The sequence below is a fragment of the Chrysemys picta genome, chromosome 9, assembly GCF_011386835.1.
Source record: "Chrysemys picta bellii isolate R12L10 chromosome 9, ASM1138683v2, whole genome shotgun sequence".
In the NCBI taxonomy this organism is placed as follows: Eukaryota; Metazoa; Chordata; order Testudines; family Emydidae; genus Chrysemys; species Chrysemys picta.
Window position 1 is genome coordinate 81697400 of NC_088799.1, and position 21630 is coordinate 81719029.

The 21630-nt window shown below is 45.8% G+C and overlaps 1 protein-coding gene across 7 annotated transcripts in view; it reads left to right on the forward strand.

Annotated features, from left to right (window-relative positions):
* The first annotated feature begins 2647 nt into the window (after positions 1-2647).
* LOC101945590 (V-set and immunoglobulin domain-containing protein 4-like) overlaps positions 2648-21630 on the forward strand; it is a 39713-nt gene continuing 20730 nt past the window's right edge. The window contains exon 1 of one of the 7 annotated variants that reach the window (XM_024109495.3): positions 2648-2855. The gene's annotated coding sequence lies outside the window, so the exon portion shown is untranslated. Of the gene's footprint in view, positions 2856-7415; positions 7530-13471; positions 13652-21630 lie in introns of those variants that run through there. The other 6 variants (XR_006175159.2, XM_008172849.4, XM_065556575.1 and 3 more) reach the window with 6 other exon arrangements.

The following is a 21630-nucleotide window of genomic DNA, read 5'->3' on the forward strand; positions in this document are numbered from 1 at the left end:
TGTAACATCTTCACAACCATTACCTTTTAACATTTCCACAACTCCCAACCATTTACTTCCCTCTAAGTTCCCCCCACATTCTGTAGTATTAATTTCTGCAAACAACTGCCTTTTTTAACCCTGTGCTGTCTTTACCTCGGGATTGTTCAAAAAGGCAGTACAAAACTTTTATCTCCATGGTCACCCCTGGATCTTTTACTCTAAAAATGTTAGCGGAATCCAGCAGACTTCCAAAAACAAACATTGTCCCAAAACAAACAAACATTTCATATGAATATCTAAAGTACTTTCCATTAAAACTTCGGAAAAACCAGAAGTATGAGAGAGGGGAGTGGGGTGGAAAGCAACCAATTAACCCTGTGAAGTTATTTTAAAGTACAGGCTAACAGCAGCAAATTAAGCAAACAGAGGAGAAGGAGAAGAAAAAGAAGAAGAAAAGGATATAGTTAGCTCTGAGCACAGGGTAGGGCTCCCTAAGTTTAAACAGTTGGGAACCCTTACCCCCAGGTTTTTATCCTGGCTCTGGGAGAAGAGTGTTACCCGCTCCTGCAAACGCTGCTGTTTTTCACTTTGAAACTTTTTTTTCTCCACTCCCCTAGGACCAAGTCCCAGCTCCTGTCTCTTAAGGTGGTCTGTTAACTCCGTTTTTGACTCCAAACCCGGTTGTGCCAAATCATCTTTAACCACCCCTAACGCTAATTTACAGTAGCCTTCACTGGAGTAGCACCAAACTTGAAAGATTACTGGCAGCTTCCCATAATGCTGCCTTAAGTGCCTCCTTTCCCTGGAAGGCATCCTGTCCCCATGGGCACGGACCTCCTTCCACTACCCATTTATCCAGGAGGGTGGGCTCCTCAGCCAGCCCCCATCCCTCTGGGTCCCCTAACACTGCTTCCATTTCCTTCTTAATCTCATCCCAGGTTAACCCCCATGCCTGGAATGGGCCCTGATTCTTCCATATCCACTTATCCAAAAAGACCATTACCCCAGTTTGCAAGGACCCGCAACTACCATTATGAGAGCCTGCCATAACCCCCTCCAAGCAGCTGCGGGGACTGTTGGGGAGGGAGACTTACCTGGCTGCCACTCACCTGTCCGATGTGATGTATCCGAGTCACAGCACCAAGATGTTAGAGCAGAGGTGGGCAAACTTTTTGGCCCAAGGTCCACATCTGGGTATGAAAATTGCATGGCAGGCCATGAAAGCTCACAAAATTGGGGGTTGGGACATGGGCGGGGGGTGAGGGCTCTGGCTGGGGGTGTGGGCTCAGGGGTGAGGCTGGGGATGAGAGGCTGGGGATGCAGGAGGGTGCTCTGGGCTGAGACTGAGGGTAGGAGGGGGATCAGGGTAGGGGCTGGAGGTTGGAGCATGGGAGGGGGTTAGGAGTGCAGGCTCCGGGTGGCAGTTACCTCAAGAAGTTCCCCCTCTAGCTCCTACGTGGAGGCACGGCCAGGCAGCTCAGCGTGCTGCCCCTGCAGCTCCCATTGGCCCAAGTTCCTATCCAATTGGAGCTGCGGGGGTGGGGCTTGAGGTGGGGGCAGCATGTGGAGCCCCCTGGCTGCCCCTACACATAGGAGCTGGAGGGGGAACTTCTTGAGGTAACCGCCACCCAAAGCCTGCACCCCTAACCCCCTCCCATGCTCCAAGCTCCTGCCCCAGCCTGGATCCACCTCCTGCCCTATGGAGGGGGGACATGCTTCTGTTTCTGGGAGCTGTGCAGAGCCACGGCATGTGTGGAGCGGGGCAAGCCCCCGGGCCCTCTCCCCAGCTGGAGCAGGGCAAGACCCAGACCCCGCTCCCCGATGGGAGCTCGACGGCCAGATTAAAACATCTGAAGGGCCGAATGTGGCCCCCGGGCCATAGTTTGCCTACTCCTGTGTTAGAGGGCTTTCCCTCAACCCTCTCACTTCCCTGGTTCTTCTCACGCAGACAGCAAGCAGCAAAAGACCAGAAGTCCACAGTGCAAACAATGCGATGTTTATTGGGGTTAGTTTCCAAGCAAGCATATTCTGAAGCCCTTCACACCAGTCGGGCTTATCGCTATACGCTGATAGAGTCTGTTCCCCAGTGTTCCGTTCCCAGCTCTGATGCCACAGAGCGTTTACCCCGTGTCCCCCTACCCAGCTCTGACGCTGCAGAGCCTTGCCTGTGTCTGTTCCCCATTCCCTATTCCCACCCCACTTAGCAAGCATGATTCCAATTTCCCCTTCCACTTCCTGTTTGACCCCAGTTTATATAGTAATATTCTCAGCTATACCTTATATATATATAGTAACAGCTATACCTTAACCAATCATTTTACTGAAATTTAACTAACCAATCCTAACATATTGTAACATAATTCTCTAACCAATTATATCCCACTACCCTAATTAACTTACACCTAGCAAAATTAATTATACAGCAGACAGAAACAATTAGAGAACCAGACAGATTCACAATAGAAAAGTGGGGGCCATAAAGATAAAACAATACAGAAATGAGGGTTTCACAACCACAACCATTGATAAGGGCATCCTGTCTGGCAAGAAATCAATCTTAAGATCTGTTTCTCTATCTGGTGGTGATGGGCATTATCAGGACAGGATCGTCTTCCTAACAGCCCAATACCACCTTATTTCAATTAATTGGTTTGGAATTTGAGGATGTGACCGCTGCCCCTGCTGCTTAGCCAAAGGCCTTAGCCTAAGGACAAGGCTTCAGACTATCCTAGTGAGAGAAGACCCAGACATAGGTGGACGGTGATTTTGATTCTTTGTTTTATACCTCTATAAGTAGCTAAGTGATAAAAATACACCTACGTTCTTAAAGTATAGGCCTTTACAAGCAGGCCTGAATATCTGCATTCTAACAGGTGAGTACCTACGAAATGCTACTGTAACTGTCCTTTACCTGCGAGATCTTTTACATTTGTATCTCTTGTTGGATATGCAGTGCCCTTGGCTGATTTTTAGGAGTCGCTGAATGGGGCCAATTTCTTGGTTTTGAACAAATGTGGGTTTGTTTGTTTCAGTTTGGTTTGTAATTTTTCACATACCTTTGCTATGTCTGGATTTTGCTGGGAGCAGCAATACAGTGCAGACCCAGCTGTTCTAATACAATTTCAAACCAATCACATATGTCAGGAAATGTGGTTGTTCTTGTATCATTTCCAGTCTGAAGAGGTTTGATTTCAATATCTGCACTTCCAGCTACTGATCTCTTTTGAAGCATGAATGTATCTGGCTGCAGCAGCAGGATTAAGCATTGTTCACCATCATGTTTTAGATCCAGTTCCTTCACTTTTTCCCCCTCCAAGTTTCATTTCTTTTCTTGAGAACGGTTTTAAAAATCTAGAGCTACGAAACCTAAGTTTTAAAATGGAAACAGAAAATGCTGACAGTGTTTTTATTGGTGATGAGGTCTTGGAAATGTGCAGGCTTGCTGGCACCAGTGTGCTCCGGATGTGGGGAGGTTGGGTAGCAAAGGAGGAACATGAGATGAAGTAATTAAATTCTAGGACTGTAAAATCAGCACATTTGTCATGCCTTTCATCATTCTGCGTGTAAGAAGGTGCGTGAGCAAATAGCTCAGCTTGAGGGAATGTACCAAACATCTAAGAGTAAAGAAGGCTAAATTCCCTTGCAGAGTATTATCATGCATGTGCTGGATGTTTAGGTATAACCCAAGTGCTGAGGGTCATCTTTCACACAGGGATATCCTGACACCTGATATTTTGAAAGTGATCAGGCACCACCCAGGGAAAAGGCGATGCTAGATCTGCTCTTCTGCTCTTACTGATGGAACACAGCAGAGCATCAAAAACCTGTTGCAACAGATTTAGCTGGTGTGCTGGGACCAGTGTATGATGGGAGCTAGTGCACTGACAAGACATTTTGCACCTGATAGGAGAGAGGATCGTTTTGTGGAGACTGATAGGACCCACTTCATTTTTGCAACTTCCAGCAGATGCCAAACATTAGCTATCTGATTTTAAAGCAATAAGGAAGGTCAACAATATAAATATATAATTAATACTAGTCAGCATAGTTTCATGCAAGGTAGGTCTTGTCAAACAGGATAGGATTACAGGTCTGGTTGATAAAGGCAACTGTGTGAGATAGTATACTTGGATTTTTCCCAGGCATTTGACATAGTATCACAAGACTTCTTGATTGAAAAACGTACATTACTATACATGGAATTGAGAGGTCACACACTGGATGGATGAAAATCTGAGTCGCTGACAGATCTTAAAGTGTAGTTGTTAATTGGGAGCTATCAATGAGTGGAATGTTACTATCCCCTGGGGATTGGTTCTTGGTCAAATGCTATTTAATATTTGTTTCCATGATTTAGATTATGATGTAAAAATCTTTTCTGGTAACATTTGCAGAGGACACAAAGGTTGGTGAGGTAGTGAATAACAAGGAGGATGGATTCAGAGGGATCTGAATCACCTGATTAACTGATCACAATCCAACAAAATGTGTTTTAATACAGCTACATGCTAGGTAATACAGCTGGGTTCCAAGGATGCAGGTTATACCTACACAATGAGACTATCTTGGGAAAAAGTGACTCAGAAAAGGACTATGTGGTCATTATAGATAATCACCTCACTGTTAACTCTCAGTGCAATGCTGTATCGAAAAGGATAAATATGAGATCCTTGGATATTTAAAAAGGGGAATATCAAGTAGAAGTAGAGATGCGATCTTGCATCTGTAGACAACATTAGTAAGATTGCTACTAAAATACTGTCTCCAGTTCTGGTGTCCACACTTCCGAAAGGCTGAGGAAATACTGGAGAGAGTTCAAAGGAGGACCAAAAAATGATCTCTGGGCTAGAAAAAAAGCCTTTGATATGAGGCTGAAGGAGCTTAATCTCTTCAGGTTGCCGAAGAGAAGGTTGAGAGGTGACTTGAGCGCTGTGTGTAGGCACTTACATGTGGAAGGGACATTTGATTGGGGAGCAGGGATCATGTTTCCAAGGCATAACAAGTTCCAATGTCTGGAAGATGAAGTTAGATAAATTCAGCCTTAAAATAAGACATAATTTCCTAGTTTTGAGGATAATTAAACATTGGAACAGTTTAGTGTAGCTGAGGCATGGCCTGTCATGAATGAGTAACAGATGGGGGGAGCACTTCTTGGAAGATAGAATTAGGGAGGGAAAGAGATCATTAGGCTGAAAACAGAACATTCGTGCAACACAGATAAGTAAATAGGGCAGTAGGCTAAAAGACTGAAAGTCTGAGTCAGCTAAGATAAGAGGAACCATTTACTACAAACAAGATAACAATGGACAAGATAAGTTAGGAATGAGCGTGGACAATGGGTGGACAGCACATACTGCAAAGGGATTGGTTCCTGCAAAGTCACCAATCCAAAAGGTGTGATGCAATGTGTAAACATATACAAAGGGAGAGGGTTTCTGTGTAACTTTGGAGCTGTGATGTACCCTGCATCCACCCTTTGCATTTGAGTCCGACCAACTTAGCATAGTCTTGCTGTATGTCAAATAAAGATACCAGAGTAACAAAGTCTGGAGTTCTTGAGAAGTCCAGTGGAAAAAGGTCTCGGAGGGAATCCCAACACTTACCAGGAGAGGTGGTGGACTTACCTTCTCTCATGTCAAAGACTCCAAGCATTGGTATCTTTTAAAAACATATGCCTTAATCCAGTTTCTGGGAGAAATTCGATGGCCTCTGTGTGGTTGGGAAGGAGGGGGTGGCCTGGCAGACTGGATGGTTGTGGCTGTCCTTTCTGGGCTTGGAACCTGTGAATCTGAATCCTCCTGTTCATCCTCTGCCTTCAGGGGCCAAGTGGAGAATGGGACCACTTGTATTGACCTCAGCATACTCATAACACTTGCAGTTATTCATTAAGATAATGTTTATCATCAAATCTAATGCTTTAGGGCTTCAACCAGTCACTAGTAGGTGTCAGGAAGGAATTTTTTTCCCCAATGCTCAGTTGGCTACATGTCTTGGGATTGGTTCATTTCCACCTTCCTCTGAACTATCAGAGATTGGCCACAGCAGGAGACAGAACACCATATAGGGTGGATTAGAGGAGAAGACCTTGGCTTGTGAGTCTTCCTCACACACTCAGGATCATACTGACCTCCAGATCTGGGGTCAGGGGATTTTTCTCCCAGATCAGATTTGCAGGGACTCTAGGGTTTATTAGTCTTCCTCTGCAGCATGAGGCATGGTTTGCCTGCCGGTGTCATCTGGGAATGTCTCGTCTAATCAATTCCCTGCCATTGCAGTGGCCGTGGGCATTGGTGGCACCTTGGTCTCTCCTGTTCTCAGTCTGTGGCATGCAACTTCATTTTCTGAGGACTGAAATGCAACTAAAGTATTTGGGTGAAAATTAATGTCCTGTGTGTGACAGAATATACCCTTGTGGATTTTGCCACTAGATATCCTGAAGCAATAGCTCTGACTAACACTGAGGCGGAGGGAGAGCCAGTAACTGAATATGTACAAAGGTTCAGAAAAGAAAGAAGAGACAAACTAACCCCAAAGACTGTCAGTCCAAAGAAAATGTGTAGTATGATCAACATATTTGCAAATGCACTTTTGAAATAAGAGACTTGGTAATGCTATTAAGCTCTGTGGAAAAAAATGCAAAATTCTTGGGAAGGACTTCTTGAGGTGATAGAGGTAGATGAAGATACATAACATATCATTAAAAAGTCTCATGTAATGCTGTCCCACACCCAGTACATGTAAACAGACTTAGAGTGTATCACAGGAGGAATGACAGGGTAAACATCTGCTGCGCAGAAAGGGAAATGGAGGCACTCTGCCTCTTTGATCTGATGGCTGAACACCAGACTGACTCAACTCTGGAAAGCATTGATATCTGCAGTGCCTTAACTCCAGTTGAAAAGGCAGAGCTGTTGTCAGTGCTGTAAGAACACAAAGAGGTGTTTTCTAACAAGCCAGGGAAGACACACTTGCTGACTCAAAATCATTACAGAAGAAGCACAGCCACCTGCCAGCAGACCCTATAGGGCCATTGGCAAGGTGCAGGAACAAATTCATATAGAAATATAAAGCATGTTAGAACTGGGAGTAATTTAAAGAGTCTGACAGCTCTTGGGTGTCACCTGTGGTCTTGGTACCTAAGAAAGACAACATGGTAAGGTTTTGTGGTGAGCATAGAAAACTAAATGCTGTCACTGTACCAGATGTGTATCCCATGACTAGAATTAATGATATGCTGGGCATTTTAAGCCAAGCGAAATATCTGAATTCACAATGTTACCATTTGGGTTAATTAATGCAGGAGCTACCTTTCAAAGGCTGGTCCACCAAGTGTTAAATGGTTTGCAGAACTTTCCAAAGGCATATGTCAACAACATCGGAGTATTTAGCAACACTTGGACTGATCACAAAAAATACTTTAAAATTGTGTCATCAAAGCTCAAAGAAGCAGGCCTAACTATAAAAGCCTCCAAATGTAAAACTGGATCAGCCAGAGTTCCTTATTTGGGACACTGGGTACGGGAAGGTCAAATATCCCCTGATCCCTGGTAAGTTGAAGCCATTGTAAATTGGCCTATACCCCAACCAAAACAACAGGTCCAATCTTTCATAGATCTGGTAAATTATTACAGAAGGTTTGTGTGTCAGTTCAGTGACATTGTATCTGCAAGCACAGATCTATGTGTTTAAAAAAAAAGCCATCTGGACAAAGGCATGGCAAGAGGGTTTTGATACGGTAAAAAAAAAATCTTGTCTAAAAAGCCTGTTCTAGCTAGTCCAGATTTTGAAAAGGTGTTTGAACTGTGTACAGAGGCATCAGACACTGTTTTAGGGGCTTTGAGGTGTTTAATATGGAAATTGTGTATATAAAGGAGGAAAAAAAACATGGTGGCAAATGCCCTACCCAGGAAAGAGTGTCCTGACCTGCTGCCTCCAGGTCAGCCAGTGGCTAACCCTTCTGCAGCTTTGTAAAGGGGGAGATGTGACAGAATATGCCCCTGTGTTCATACCTTATACTCTATTATAAAAGGTTTGTACGAGGTATGCCTTGTGAGGTATCATTTAAATACCTCATAATTTGATGATCAGTAATAGCACGACAAAATGCACATAGCAGCATTATCTGTGCAGTTATAAACGAGCTGAGATCGTGACTAAACATATGTTTCCAGATAAACCTGGGGAGTGGTCAAACCAGTTCCTCAGAGACAAAGGGCAAGCTGATGCCTTAGCCAAGTGTAAACAGGGCTGATGGACCATTACCTGCTAAGTGGCCATTCTTTGGCAAGAAAGGGGTCTGGGCAAAAATCTACATTTTAGCAAAGAAACAGCATGGGGTTTCCTTCCACACAGACTGCCTGTTGCCTTGCTCCCAGCTGGAAATACTTCTCAAAGGGCAGACAGGACTCTCTCTCTCTCTCCCTCCCTCCCTCTGCCCATCCTATTCTCTGCACCTGAAAAGACAAAAGAAGCAGCTGATGGACTCTGGGGGAGGGGTCCTGACCGATAATTTGGTCAGTAAGACTGCTGAAAGCATGTGGTGAGAGAACTTCTCTTTGAATCTAGTATAGTTTAAGTTAGGCACGAGAAAGAGTTTTATCTTTATTTTTCTTGTAAGCATTTCTGACTTTTATTACTTGGACTTGCTTAAAATCTATCTCTTTGTAGTTGTTTTATCTAATCCTGTGTGTTTAAATTGAAATATCTGGATAACTATTTTAAAATAATAAGCTGACGTATTATTCCCTTAAAGGAATAACACACTTAATATATTTGTACTGTCCAGGAGAGTACTGGCCAATACAGGACTTACATTTCTGGGGGAAGATCCAGGACTGGGGGGGGTGGGGGGAGTGTTGGGGTCACCCTGCAGCATAACCAAGACTGGTAAGAGCCAAGGTATGGCTGGCTGGCTGCAGCACACACAGACGTAGTTGGGAGTGATTTACATGCTGGAGGCTGTTTGTGAGACGTCCAGGCTAGAGGCTACAGCAGCAGGGCATTGTAAAGAGTACCCCAGGTTACAGGGCAGGGGTGATGCAGCTACTCCTTAGTCTGGATTGTACCCTGGTATGTCACACTATGATATACAGGAGATCAGACTATATTATCCCTTCTGGCCTTAAAAATCTATGAATCTATTTAATGGTGAATTATTTGCATGGTGGTCACGTAAGGGACAAACTAACACATTAGTGATATTGCAAAACACAATCGGACTGCAGGGTTTTCCAGAGGGCAGCTGAAAATCATGACTGGGCAATGTATTGCCATGTGATAATTTCTGAAGTGTTGAAAGCTTACAGGAAGGTGTTGCATGCTCATGTTTTTGCAATTCCAGTCAGTGTCCGGGTTTCTGGAGTCACTTTGGGGCAAGGTGCAGACCGATTATTATTTTTTTAAAAGAGCTTTGTGAAGGAGCTCCATCACAGCAGCAGCAATGGCACCCCCTTCAGGAATGGGGCAGAGCCACAAAGACACAGCGATGAACATGAAAATGGAGAGTGAGAACAAAGGTTCAATAAAAGGGAACCAGGGGGATACTGAGCAGAGAATCCCAGACAACACCCTCTGCTCCAAAAAGGTGTGGAAAAGAGCTAGCCTGTTTGATAATTGGGATCAGTGGGCAGAAATCCTCCAAAGCAACAACAGGCTCACCTCCTCATCTGAGGCCTAGTGCGAATCAAATCCTGTTAAGAGACCGACGCAATCCCACCCAGCGAGTGGCGCAGCAAGCTTCCCCCAGATAACAGCATTTTGGTTCCCATTGAGTTGGAAATAACTGAAATGCAGATGTTGCATGCAATGGTGTCAGTCCCAGCATATTAGAGAGACAAAGTAGGTGAGGTAATATCTTTTATTGAACCAACTTTTGTTGGTGAGCGAGACAAGCTTCTGAGCTTACACAGAACTGTTCTTCGGGTCTAGGAAATTTAGAGTCACAGCTAACTACAAGATGGAACAGATTGTTTAGTATAAGTAGTTAACACGTATTTCAAGGGATCATTCAAGGTGCAGTGGCTTGTTAATACCCCTCCAGTCACAGAGAGGAAAGGGAGGGGGAAGCAGCTGGGAGGGATTGTTAGTGGGCTACAGACTGTTGTAATAAGCCATAAATCCAGTGTCTCTCTTCAGTCTATCATTTTTTTGTGTCTAGCAAAGTTATGACTTTAGGCTCCCAGGCTCATCTTTGATGTCATCCCAGCCAGCCCTTCTGCACTGCCCAGCCTGCACCGGCCGGGGCTCTGGTGACAATTTAAAGGGCTCAGGGCTCCAGCCACTGCTGTGTTAGGGTCTCTACTGGCAGGGCTGCCGACGGGGCTGGGGTGGGTGGTGGCAAAAGGGACAGTGACATTAAAGCGCCGTGGCAGCGCTTTAACCTCAGCTGCATACAGGCTGGTATCGGCAGCCACTTCTTACCAGTATGCTGTTCTGGCCCACTTTCACCTCTGAGTGTGAGAGAATACTGCAGTTCAGCTGTCTATGATATTTTCTGTAGGTACACAGAGGATTTCAGTCTTCAGGACCATCAGTCTGGAACCTCGCACAAGCTCACCTACGCCATACCACGCAATATACAGAGCTCCTCCCTCTGGGTCCCGGTGCATTGAAGGATCAAATTTTAAACTGAACTCCACGTATCATTAAGTTAAACCAAACGCAATGGTCCAAGTGTGGTGCTTCTGAATAAGCACATTCCTCCAGATGATCAAAATGGAAGGAATGGGCCTCAGCTGCTCTCACCAAATGGTTGATTTTCAGAGAAGAAAAATGTCCCATTGGCTCTCACCATCCTGCGCTGAGTTGGACTGATCCATTGTTTGTAGTTCACCATATTTTCAGTGACCAGTCTGAGCTCCGCTTTAGTGAAGACCACTTAATAATGATGCCAGGCAGACAGTTTGTGGCAGGGTCTGAATTATGGCACATTACACTTTGGTTAACCCTCTAACCCCAACTGAAAAGAGCCAACTGTACTCCAGCTTCTGGTTTTGTGTACAGCAGGACATTATCCTGAATTCCCTATAGACCCCAAACACCCCTAATGTAATCAGTGAGAGATTGCCTAAGGAATGCAAGGGTTGGATGATAGATGGCTACTGTTCTCTGCTCTCTTTCCATCCAGGCAAGCCAGGAGGGTGCAGATTATTGAGCCCTCTCCCACTAGACAAGAACTGAGGGTACTGACCTTACCCCTACAATTGTCCCAAGTAGTAGGACAGGATGGTGCTGGTCACACTTTATATTAAGGGTGTGATGGGTTTGGTCACAGAGACCCCCTTGGGACTGTCACCTGATGTGCTGAAATTACCTCTGAGCCCATTTTCCCTGATGGCTTGGGACTCCAGAACCCTGCCTTGTTGAGCCAGACACGCTAGCCTGCTGCAACACAGACCCAGGTCTGAACCATGCCCCCAAAGCTGCAGGCTTTAACTGAAAACCACTCAGCAGGTTACCTATCTCCAGCATCCCGACACCCAGTTCCCAATGGGATCCAAACCCCAAATAAATCCATTTTACTCTGTATAAAGCTTATACAGGGTAAACTCATGAATTGTCCGCCCTCTATAACACTGACAGAGAGATATGCACAGCTGTTTGCTCCTGCAGGTATTAATGACTTACGCTGGGTTAATTAATAAAAGAGAGTGATTTTATTAAGTATAAAAAGTAGGATTTAGTGGTTTCAAGTAATAACAGACAGCACAAAGTCACCAAGCAAAATAAAACAAAACACGCAAATCTAAAGCTAATACGTTAAGAAACTGAATACAGGTAAATCTCACCCTCAGAGATGTTCTAACAAGCTTCTTTCACAGACTAGACTCCTTCTTAGTCTAGGCCCAATCCTTTCCCCTTGTACAGTCCTCGTTAGTTCCAGCTCAGGAAGTAACTAGGGCAGTGGTTCTCAAACTAGGGCCGCCGCTTGTTCAGGGAAAGCTGCTGGCAGGCCGGGCTGGTTTGTTTACCTGCCGCAACCGCAGGTTTGGCCGATAGCGGCTCCCACTGGCCGCGGTTCGCCGCTCCAGGCCAATGGGGGCTGCAGGAAGGGCGGCCAGCACATCCCTTGGCTGTGCCGCTTCCTGCAGCCCCCATTGGTCTGGAGCGGCGAACTGCGGCCAGTGGGAGTCTCGATCGGCCGAACCTGCGGACATGGCAGGTAAACAAACCGGCCCGGCCCGCCAGCAGCTTTCCCTGAACAAGCGACGGCCCTAGTTTGAGAACCACTGAACTAGGGGATTTCTCATGACTGGCAGCCTCCCTTGTTCTGTTCCACCCGCTTTTATAGCTTTAGCACAAGGCGGGAATCTTTTGTCTCTCTGGGTCCCCACCCCTCCTTCTAAATGGAAAGGCAACAGGTTTAAGATGGATTCCAGTACCAGGTGACATGGTTACATGTCCTGTGAGACTCCAAGCCTCCATTCTTCCTGGCCTGACTCACACAAATGCAGAAAGGCTTGCAAGTAAACAGAGCCATTTACAACCAATTGTCCTAGTCAATGGGAGCTATCAAGATTCTAAACCACCAGTAATGGCCCACACTTTGCATAATTACAATAGGACTTCAGAGTAATACTTCATATTTCTAGCTTCAGATACAAGAATGATACATACATACAAATAGGATGAACACACTCAGTAGATTATAAGCTTTGTAATGATACCTTACAAGAGACCTTTTGCATAAAGCATATTTCAGTTACATTATATTCACACTCATAAGCATATTTCCATAAACATATGGAGTGCAACGTCACAAAGGGTATATTTATAAATAGCTTATAAAGGCATAATAAATTATTAAAAGATGTTTTAACAAATGGTTCATCGTTTGTTATAGCACCCAACAGGTCAATAGATTGTCCATAGCTATGATTTCTAACCACCTGCAATGCCTTTTACTGATGTGTTTATAGCCAGCTATGACACATATTATTCCTGTCTATAACATGGTAAGAGCATCTATTAATCATTTATTATCCTATTTATAAGTGTACCCTCACTATTTATAAGTGACCAAAATACCTATTTAATTGAATGGGGAACCTGTCATAAATCTTCCCAAAGAATATATTTGTATATGTTTATACAGCAACTAGCACGATGGAATTACATCTTGAGTGGGACCATCATCATAAAAATATTAATGTTCAAATTCACACAGCATCTCAGATTATCTTGGTACATCAGACACTAATGATTGACTTTGCCTGCAAGTAGGTGTGACCAGACGTCCCGATATTATTGGGACAGTCCCGATTTTAGGGGACTTGTCCCACGTCCCGACCTTACATTGGTCGGGACATCTGGTCACCCTATATGAGGGAGACCGCGGCAAGCAGGCGCCGCCGGCGCCACTCACCTTCCCTCCCTGGGCCCTGGGGCAGCGCGCAGCTGAGCTCCCGGCGCGGCGGAGCCAGCCCACGGGGCCCCCCGCCCGGCTGGCAGGAGCCTGCAGAGCGCAGCCCTGCCCCTGCCCCGGCACACAGAGAGGCAGCGAGGAGGTCTCGCTCTGCTGTGTGCTGCAGCGGGGCGGGGCCTGTAGACTCCGGCAGCGGTCACCGAGCAGAGAGCCCCCCTGTCCCCCTCCCCTCGACCTGACCCTAGGAAAGGGCCAGAGGGACTGGGAGGGACCTGCCTGCTGGCTGCTTCCTGGGAGTCACTCCAGGTAAGCACTGCTGGGCTCACCTGGCCCCCTGGCAGGTCCCTCTGGGGGAGGGCTCCCCTCAGACCCACTGCCCTGAGCCCCCACCCTGACCCTGTTCCCTCTGCCTCCCCCGCAGTGTCCCCTGTGCCCCCCCACCCTCAATCCACTGCCCTCAGTCCCCCTGACCCTGTTCCCTCTGCCTCCCCCGCAGTGTCCCCTGTGCCCCCACCCTCAATCCACTGCCCTCAGTCCCCCTGACCCTGTTCCCTCTGCCTCCCCCGCAGTGTCCCCCTTGTGCCCCCCACCCTCAATCCACTGCCCTCAGTCCCCCTGACCCTGTTCCAACAGCCTCCCCCACAGTCCCTCCCCTCCCCCCATCATCTCACCCTGCATGGATGTGGAAATCTGTCCCGGATTCCAGGCTGTCGTTAGCCCCTGGGGCAAAAGATCAGCAGAGGTTTCCACAGGGAAGTTTGCAGCCTTTGCTCAGACCCAAACATTTTCACTTAAAAAAATAAATAAATACCCAAACCCATCCTGACACCCATCTGCTCTGTCCAGATTTGCTGTTATCCCTGTGGAGGCCAAAGTGGTTTGAAAAATTAAAAATCCTTGACACCATTGTGTTGCTTCCCCCTGTGTTGCTCATTAATCTGATGGACCTGCCGATAATGAATAAAGATGAATGCCCTGGGAGCAATGTGTCAGGCAGACAGTTTGTGAAGTAGGAATGTGAATGCTGAAGCCCTCACAAAATGCAGAGGCTTTTCTTAACCTGAGAACTGAAAAAGAGCCAGATACCCTGCACGGGTTTGAAAGTGACAAGAGCCTAGCGACTGACCAGAGCAGCATCAGGTTTGAAATGACAAGGAGGGTCTGTGTCATGAAGTCTGCCTTTCCACTGAGGATTCTTCCATTGCCAGGGTAGTGCTGGCGCAAGTCTGCTGCCCGGCACAGCAATGCTGAGAGGTGCCAGTGTAGACACAGCCCTCAGCCCCCACCCTGACCCTGTTCCCTCAGCCTTCCCCACAATCCCCCCTGTACCTCCCACCCCAAACCCACTGCCCTCAGTCCCTGCCCCATCCCAAATCTCTTCTTCAGCCTCTCCCGTCATCCCACCCCATCGCTCCCCCTGCTGTCCCACCCCCTCAACTTCCCCCCATTCTAGTCCTGCTTCCCTCTGTCTCATCCCCTCCAGACCCTGTCCCTCTCCCAAATCCCCCAACCCTCCCCAGCCCAGCCCCATTTCCTCCCCCGCCCCACCCCACTCTACACAGCTCTCTACCCTGTCCCATTCATGCTCCCCTCAGCCCCTACCCTGCTCCCCCCATCCCAGTCCTGTCCCATCCCCCTCAGCCCCCCTGATTCCCCCAGTCCCAGTCCTGTCCCCCCTCAGTTCCTCCATCCTGCTTCCCCTGAGCCATCCCCACACACCCATCGACTTCCTTGACCTCCTTCCCGCAAATCCCACTGCCTGGACTCACCCCCATCCCACTCAGGACATGCAGGAAAAAAAAGCAATGGGCTTAAATTGTAGCAAGGGAGATTTAGGTTAGACATTAGGAAAAACTTCCTAACTGTAAAGGTAGTTAAGCACTGGGTAAATTACCTAGAGAGGTTATGGAATAGCAGTCATTGGAGTTTTTTAAGAGGTTAGACAAACACCTGTCAAGGATAGTCTAGTGGTGTTATTACTCACTCCTGCCTCAGTGCAGGAGTTTGACTAGATGACCTGTTGATGTCCCTTCCAGTCCTACATTTCTGTGATTCACACTGAATAGCCTTGTGCCACTGTTTAGTAGTAGTGGCACACAGTTCTCTGACATGCAGGTTTATAAAATTGTAGTTAATATACAGTTTAGAGCATAGCAGTTTTAAAGCTCTGCATGTTCAGACCAACTGAGCTGAAAATTGTGATTTATAGTATTCAAAACTATTAAGATGTGGGCTGAAATAAATAAAATCAGCATGAATTGCTCAACAATATCAATGGAATCAGCATTACGCTGCTATATATTGTAAAACATTACAGTGAAATCTTGCAAGTATTACATAGCACGCTGCCTTGCCCAAGTGGTAACTAAGCATAACATTTTCCTGTTTCAACATTCTTAACTTGTATCCCATAGCTCCTAAAAGTTGTTTTTTTCCCCAAACACTGAATACTGCTGAGTTATGAGTTTTAACAGGTTTTTTTTTCTTTTAAACCACAGCACTGAATGTTATTCTAAAATTGATTTCCAAATATTCTTAAACTCCCAGTTTATCCCCCGCTGATGTTCATTGTGAAAAGTATTGCAGGTCTAATACTAATATTTGGCACTTTTGTAATTCACTATCCAACATGTGTTTGGTGGATTTTTAGAGGATAACTGTATAGCTACCAGCTAAGGGAGTTATATCTTGAACTCAAGTAGTAGAAGCTCATGCTTCTAAGTCTGGATGGCTCGGGTTCAATCTTTGGTGACTAGCTATGATGGAGGTTGCTATACTTATAATTCCTTTAATCAGAGGTTCTGAATATGCTTTGTTGTAGGCAGCACTAGCCTATAGTTAAGCAACCGAAAATTTAGAATGGGAAGTGTTGAAATGTTGGGACGCCTTATAATTTTGCCAGTCTGGAATGAACATCCTATCTGAGGGATGGGGGCGGGGAGAGAGGAGAATGAGACAGGACCAGGAAACTGGGACAAGGCATCCAGAGCAGTAGTGGGGGGCAGTTGAAATCAGATGAGGACGGGTTAGACAGCAATAGGATAGACATAGACTGGAGGGGACGGGGAAGAAGGGTCTTAGACTACTAGAGACCACTCCATTCAGGAGCCTGGAATAGACCCAGGATTCCTGAGTTTCACAGTTCCTCTTCTGTCAGCAGATATCTGTGAAACCCAGTGGCAAAAAAAGTGTCTCATCCCCCTATAGAGCTGATCTATCACATATAGGATGACAACCTACTGCCTCTGCCATCACTTACTCCATTAGCTCAAGTGGCAGAAGTCTGTGCAGTGGATCTAAAGGTTCATCGGCAGGGTTGGAGCCATGCGAGTTTCACGATGATTCCACATGCCAGAATTTCTGGGGCAGTTCAGTTTTGATTTTTACAAAAAAACCTGGGGAAATGCATACAGAAATAGGGTGACCAGATGCCTAAATATCGGAATCTCAAGCAGGAGTAGAGAGGTTATTTTATCTCTGTATTTGGCACTGGTGCAACCACTGCTGGAATACTGTGTCCAGTTCTGGTGTGCACAATTTAAGAAGGATATTGATAAATTGGAGAGTGTTCAGAGAAGAGTCACAAGACTGATTAAAGGATTATAAAACATGCCTTATAGTGATCGACTCAAGGACCTCAATCTATGTAGCTTAACAAAAAAAGGTTAAGAAGTGACCTGGTTATAGACTGTAAGTATCTACATGGGGAACAAATAGTTAATAATGGGCACTTCAGTCTAGCAGAGAAAGGTAGAGCATGAGCCAACGGTTGGAAGTTGCAGCTAGACAAATTCAGACTAGATATAAGGCATATCTTTTCAATGGTAAGAGTAATTAACAATTAACAATATATTAAGGGTTATGGTGTTTTTCTAAAAGCTTTTTCTAAAAGCTATCCTCTAGGAATTATTTTGGGAAAGTTCTATGTCTGTGCTATACAGGCAGTGAGACCAGGTGATCACCGGATCCCTTCTGGCTTTATAATCTCAGAACTAGGTACATCAATTCACATGCAAAATTCTCATTGAATTCAATAGGTGTCCTTGCCCTGTGGCTTGTGGTGCGGGCTGCAGCAGGGGCTGTACAACCCCTCTCGCAGCTTCCTAGGGCCCCCTCTCATGGCTCTGTGCACCTGTGTCTGTCATTGTCGTCCTCTCCCCTCCCCCCGCCCCACTCGCCCAATGTGTCCTGATATTTCACTCTTGCAATCTGGTCACCCTACCTGCAAGTATTAAGGAATCTTGTAATGTTAGGTTCAAATGATTGTGTAGTTACTTTGTAATTTGATTTTAGTAAAAACAAAAAATAACTTTGGATGCTGTAGACATCTTTCCCTCTCTGTTATCTCTGCACATATCTATAACTGTAGTCACAGCAGAGGCATCCGGTTGGGAGGCTGGTGAATTTCAGCTTTCTCTGGGCAATCATTTCTGCTATTTACTAACAATCGAAGGGACAGTTTTCTAAAATTGCCCAGTTCTGTGTGGCGTGGGTCACTAAAACCCACAATTGCCTCACTAAGAGTACAAGTCTCTTTCCTTCCCCAGCAGCAATGATGTGGAGCCAAAAGTCGTCTTCTTCTCTTTTCAGCATAGCCGTGTCACAAGAGAAGAGGAAAGGAAGGGATAGAACTTCCCTCAATCCTAACCCATGATGTACTTACTAAGCAGTGGAGGAACACACCCAAGTATGAGCAAGCCCAGAGCAGAAAGCTAGAAACGCAAATCAAATTTCCTTTTCATCAGCATTTTTCATCCTTTTTTAGAACATGACCCCACATTTCAGTCGTCTGCACCCTAACCACCGCCTCTGCATCCCAGAATGCTTGGTGCCTGTTTAAACAGTGCTCTCCAGAATAGGAGCTAGGCCCTGTGGTGCTTCCAAAGAATCGCTGTGACCCCAGCACCTGATGCAATGGCTGATAGGGCACCTGCTGGAATCTGAAAAGTACCACCTGTTTCCAGGGCAGTGCAGACAAATCCACTTCAACAGGTGACCAGAGACCGGACATGAGGCTGGCTCAAAATGCTCTCCGATAGCTGCCAGCAACTTGCTTTACCCCCTTAGGATGAAATATGCCTCTTCAGCCAGTCCCTAATTAAAAATCTTACTTCCAGCTCTATAAAGCAAGGTTGGTTTGGAAAAGCAGAACTTGTGTGATTAGTTTTCCCATAGAGGAGCAAGGGAAATGAGAGGTTACCCACAACCTTTACCAAGGTGCCTCCCCCACACAAGTATCAACACTTAACCTACCTTATAAAAAGGACCAGAAGAAAACTTATAGCCACCCTAGGCTGTATTCAGATTGTCCTTCCATGACCGAACCCCCCCACACAATGCTTCCTCCTCTTCTGAATTTTCAACATAGATAGTCCCCAGGAGGTGTGTGCCAATGTGACTGTGCCACCCATTATGATAGTGGTGGGATCTCCCATCACCTATCTAGACCAAAGGATGACTTTCCCTTCCTGCTCTGCCAAAGGCTTCCCACAATAAACAGGTTTGCCCAGGTTAATTATAATTTGACCACTTTATTCACCCACTCGCCTGGCCTAAGAACACTGAAATTAACATATGCATCTCCCTCTCATCCTTGACCCCATCCCACATAGTATTCACATTCTAATTAATTCATGCAAAAAAAAACCTCCCTCTACACGGACCACAAATGGCTCCAGGAACATCATACATAAAGGAAGGTACTTCATAGGGGTAAACAGATTAAGACTCAAAGAACCAAAGGCAAACAATAAAACTGGCAAAAAACATAACGTGGTGTTGTAGGCCTGCTATACAGTTTGCATTAGTATATCCTGGGAAAACATGCTCGTGTTTCTTATGCCCATAAATAATATGGCAATCCTCTGTTCTTGGTAAGAAGGGCTCTAATGGCATCCTATTTGATGATCTGTATATAGACCAGAAGTGGCTGGGAAATTCTTTTTTTTTTCCTAAGGAAAATATTCAAATGAATTTTTTTCTTGGAATATATTTGGGTTTTCTGCAACCAAAAACCAATGTGTTTGGTTGCTGAACACAAAAAAATTGGAGGTGGAAATGGATTTTTTTGTGTGTGTGTGAAAATTTCCCTTTAGTAGAAATGCCACTTTCTGTTAAAAAAAAAAAGTTTCAACAGATGTTCAGCCTGAAATACATATTTTACTGCTGTTATTCCAGACTTATTGCTATTTAGAATGACCTATAGCAGGAGTTCTCAACCTGGGGGTTGGGACCCCTCAGGGGATCGTGAGGTTATTACATGGGGGGTTGCAAGCTGTCAGCCTCCATCCCAAAGCCTTCTTTGCCTCCATCATTTATAATGATGGAGGCAAATATATATTAAATATATTAAAAAGTGGTTTTAATTTATATGGGGGGGGGGTTCACACTCAGAGGCTTGCTATGTGAAAGGAGTCACCAATACAAAAGTTTGAGAACCACTGACATATAGTGAGTTACAATGAAAAGAATACACATAACGTATTGTGGCTTCTTTTTTTTTATCAGTTCTGTAACACTGCTTTCTATGAACAGGAAAATGGAATAAGCAGAGGAATGAGGTCAACAATGCAATAAGTGCTTCCTTTATAAACCATTGCACCTGCACTATGGTTCATGTATTATAGGCTAGGCTGGTAGCACCACCAGTTTTTAAGGTACCTCACTTCCCGTTCTAAAACCTGTTTTCAGCTCCTTATACATTTGCTGTTTGGGCTCAAATTTTCTATGCTGAGCATCTGCAGCAGGTGGAATATTTTGGGGAAATTTCAGCCAAAGCAGTTCAGCCATTTCAGAGAACAAGCATAGGGGGAAATGCATTGTTTTGCCCATATTAAAATATTCTGTCAACCTCTTCTTTCAACAGCTTTGTCACAGGGACTTGAAAATTGGCAGGGTGGAGGCCTTTGTGTCAGGAATATGCCCTTTACTGTTGCCAGGGCCGGCTTTAGGACCTGTGGGGCCCGATTCGAATACCCGGTGGCGGTCCGGGTCTTCGGCGGCACTTCGGTGGCGGGGGGTCCTTCACTCAGCTCCAGGTCTTCCGTGGCACTAAAGGAACCCCCGCCGCCGAAATGCTGCCGAAGACCCGGAGCAGACCACCGCCGGGTGAGTAAAAAAATTTTAAAAATTAAAAGGCGCCTAAGGCATGGGGCCCTCTTAGGCACAGGGCCCACTTAGGCGCAGGGCCCAATTCCAGGGAATTGGCCTAAAGCTGGCCCTGACTGTTGCTGTAAAAATCGGATCAAATTTGGCCAATATATAAACTTTAAAACAACTGTAGTTTGCACATGCTCAGTGGAGACTTGTTTTATTTTAGAAGCTAAAATCTCCAAAGATTCAGCCCTCCCTGAGCATGCTTGAGTCTCTCTCAGCTCCCAGGGCTGACCGGACTCGGCATGCTCCATCCCCACACAGCTTCCACCTGTGACCGGACTGTACATGCACCATCCCCACAGAGCAACTGAGCATACTCCAGCCCAGAGCTATGGGGTAAATTACTTTTCCAGTAATCGTAGCTTCCAGGTGGGCTGGGTCAGGATTTGTCCAAGAACTGGAACTGAGAGCAGGGAGCCTGTCTCCCCGTTGGTTTCGATGACCTCCTTGTTGGTGCCAAGGCAGCTTGGAGGAGGAAGCTGTCCGATTTGAATGCAAAGAGAATAAGAACAGCCTATGAGGGGAAGGGAAGGAGTTCGTTGGGACAAGGAGACTGGCACTGGAGGAGGGGAAAGAAACTGTGACTGAGAGTTGGAGGGAGAACTGTGAGATGAGGGGGAAGGTGGTTGACTGGTTGGATGGGGAGACTGGGATAGGGAGACGGGAAGGGGGGAAGAGACAGGACTGGGACAGGGATAGATTGGAGGTGATGGGGCAGAAGACATCAACCTTGAGGGGAATGGACAGGAGAGTCTATGCCCCCTAGACCACACCTTCTTCAGAGCCAATTGTGTGTTCCTCATTTTCTGAGTGCTTGACTTGATAACCTGAGGTCCCATTTGCAGAAGTGCTCAGCACTCACCACTGTAAATGAAGTCAATGGCAGCTGTGCTTTGAACATAGAACATACTATGTAATGCTAAGGACTTTGAAAAATCAAGTCCTAGGTGTCTTAAATTGGGCACCCAAAATTAGTGGATTCTTTTGACCTTAATCTCTCTGTTCCTCATCACAGGCGTATTAATTAAGCACTCCAAAACGATTGTGATAAGGGCCATAGAAAAGCCAGGAGAAAATCAATAATTCTGCCTTCAGAACAGGGTTTGCAAGTGTGCAGTAAATAAGGGATG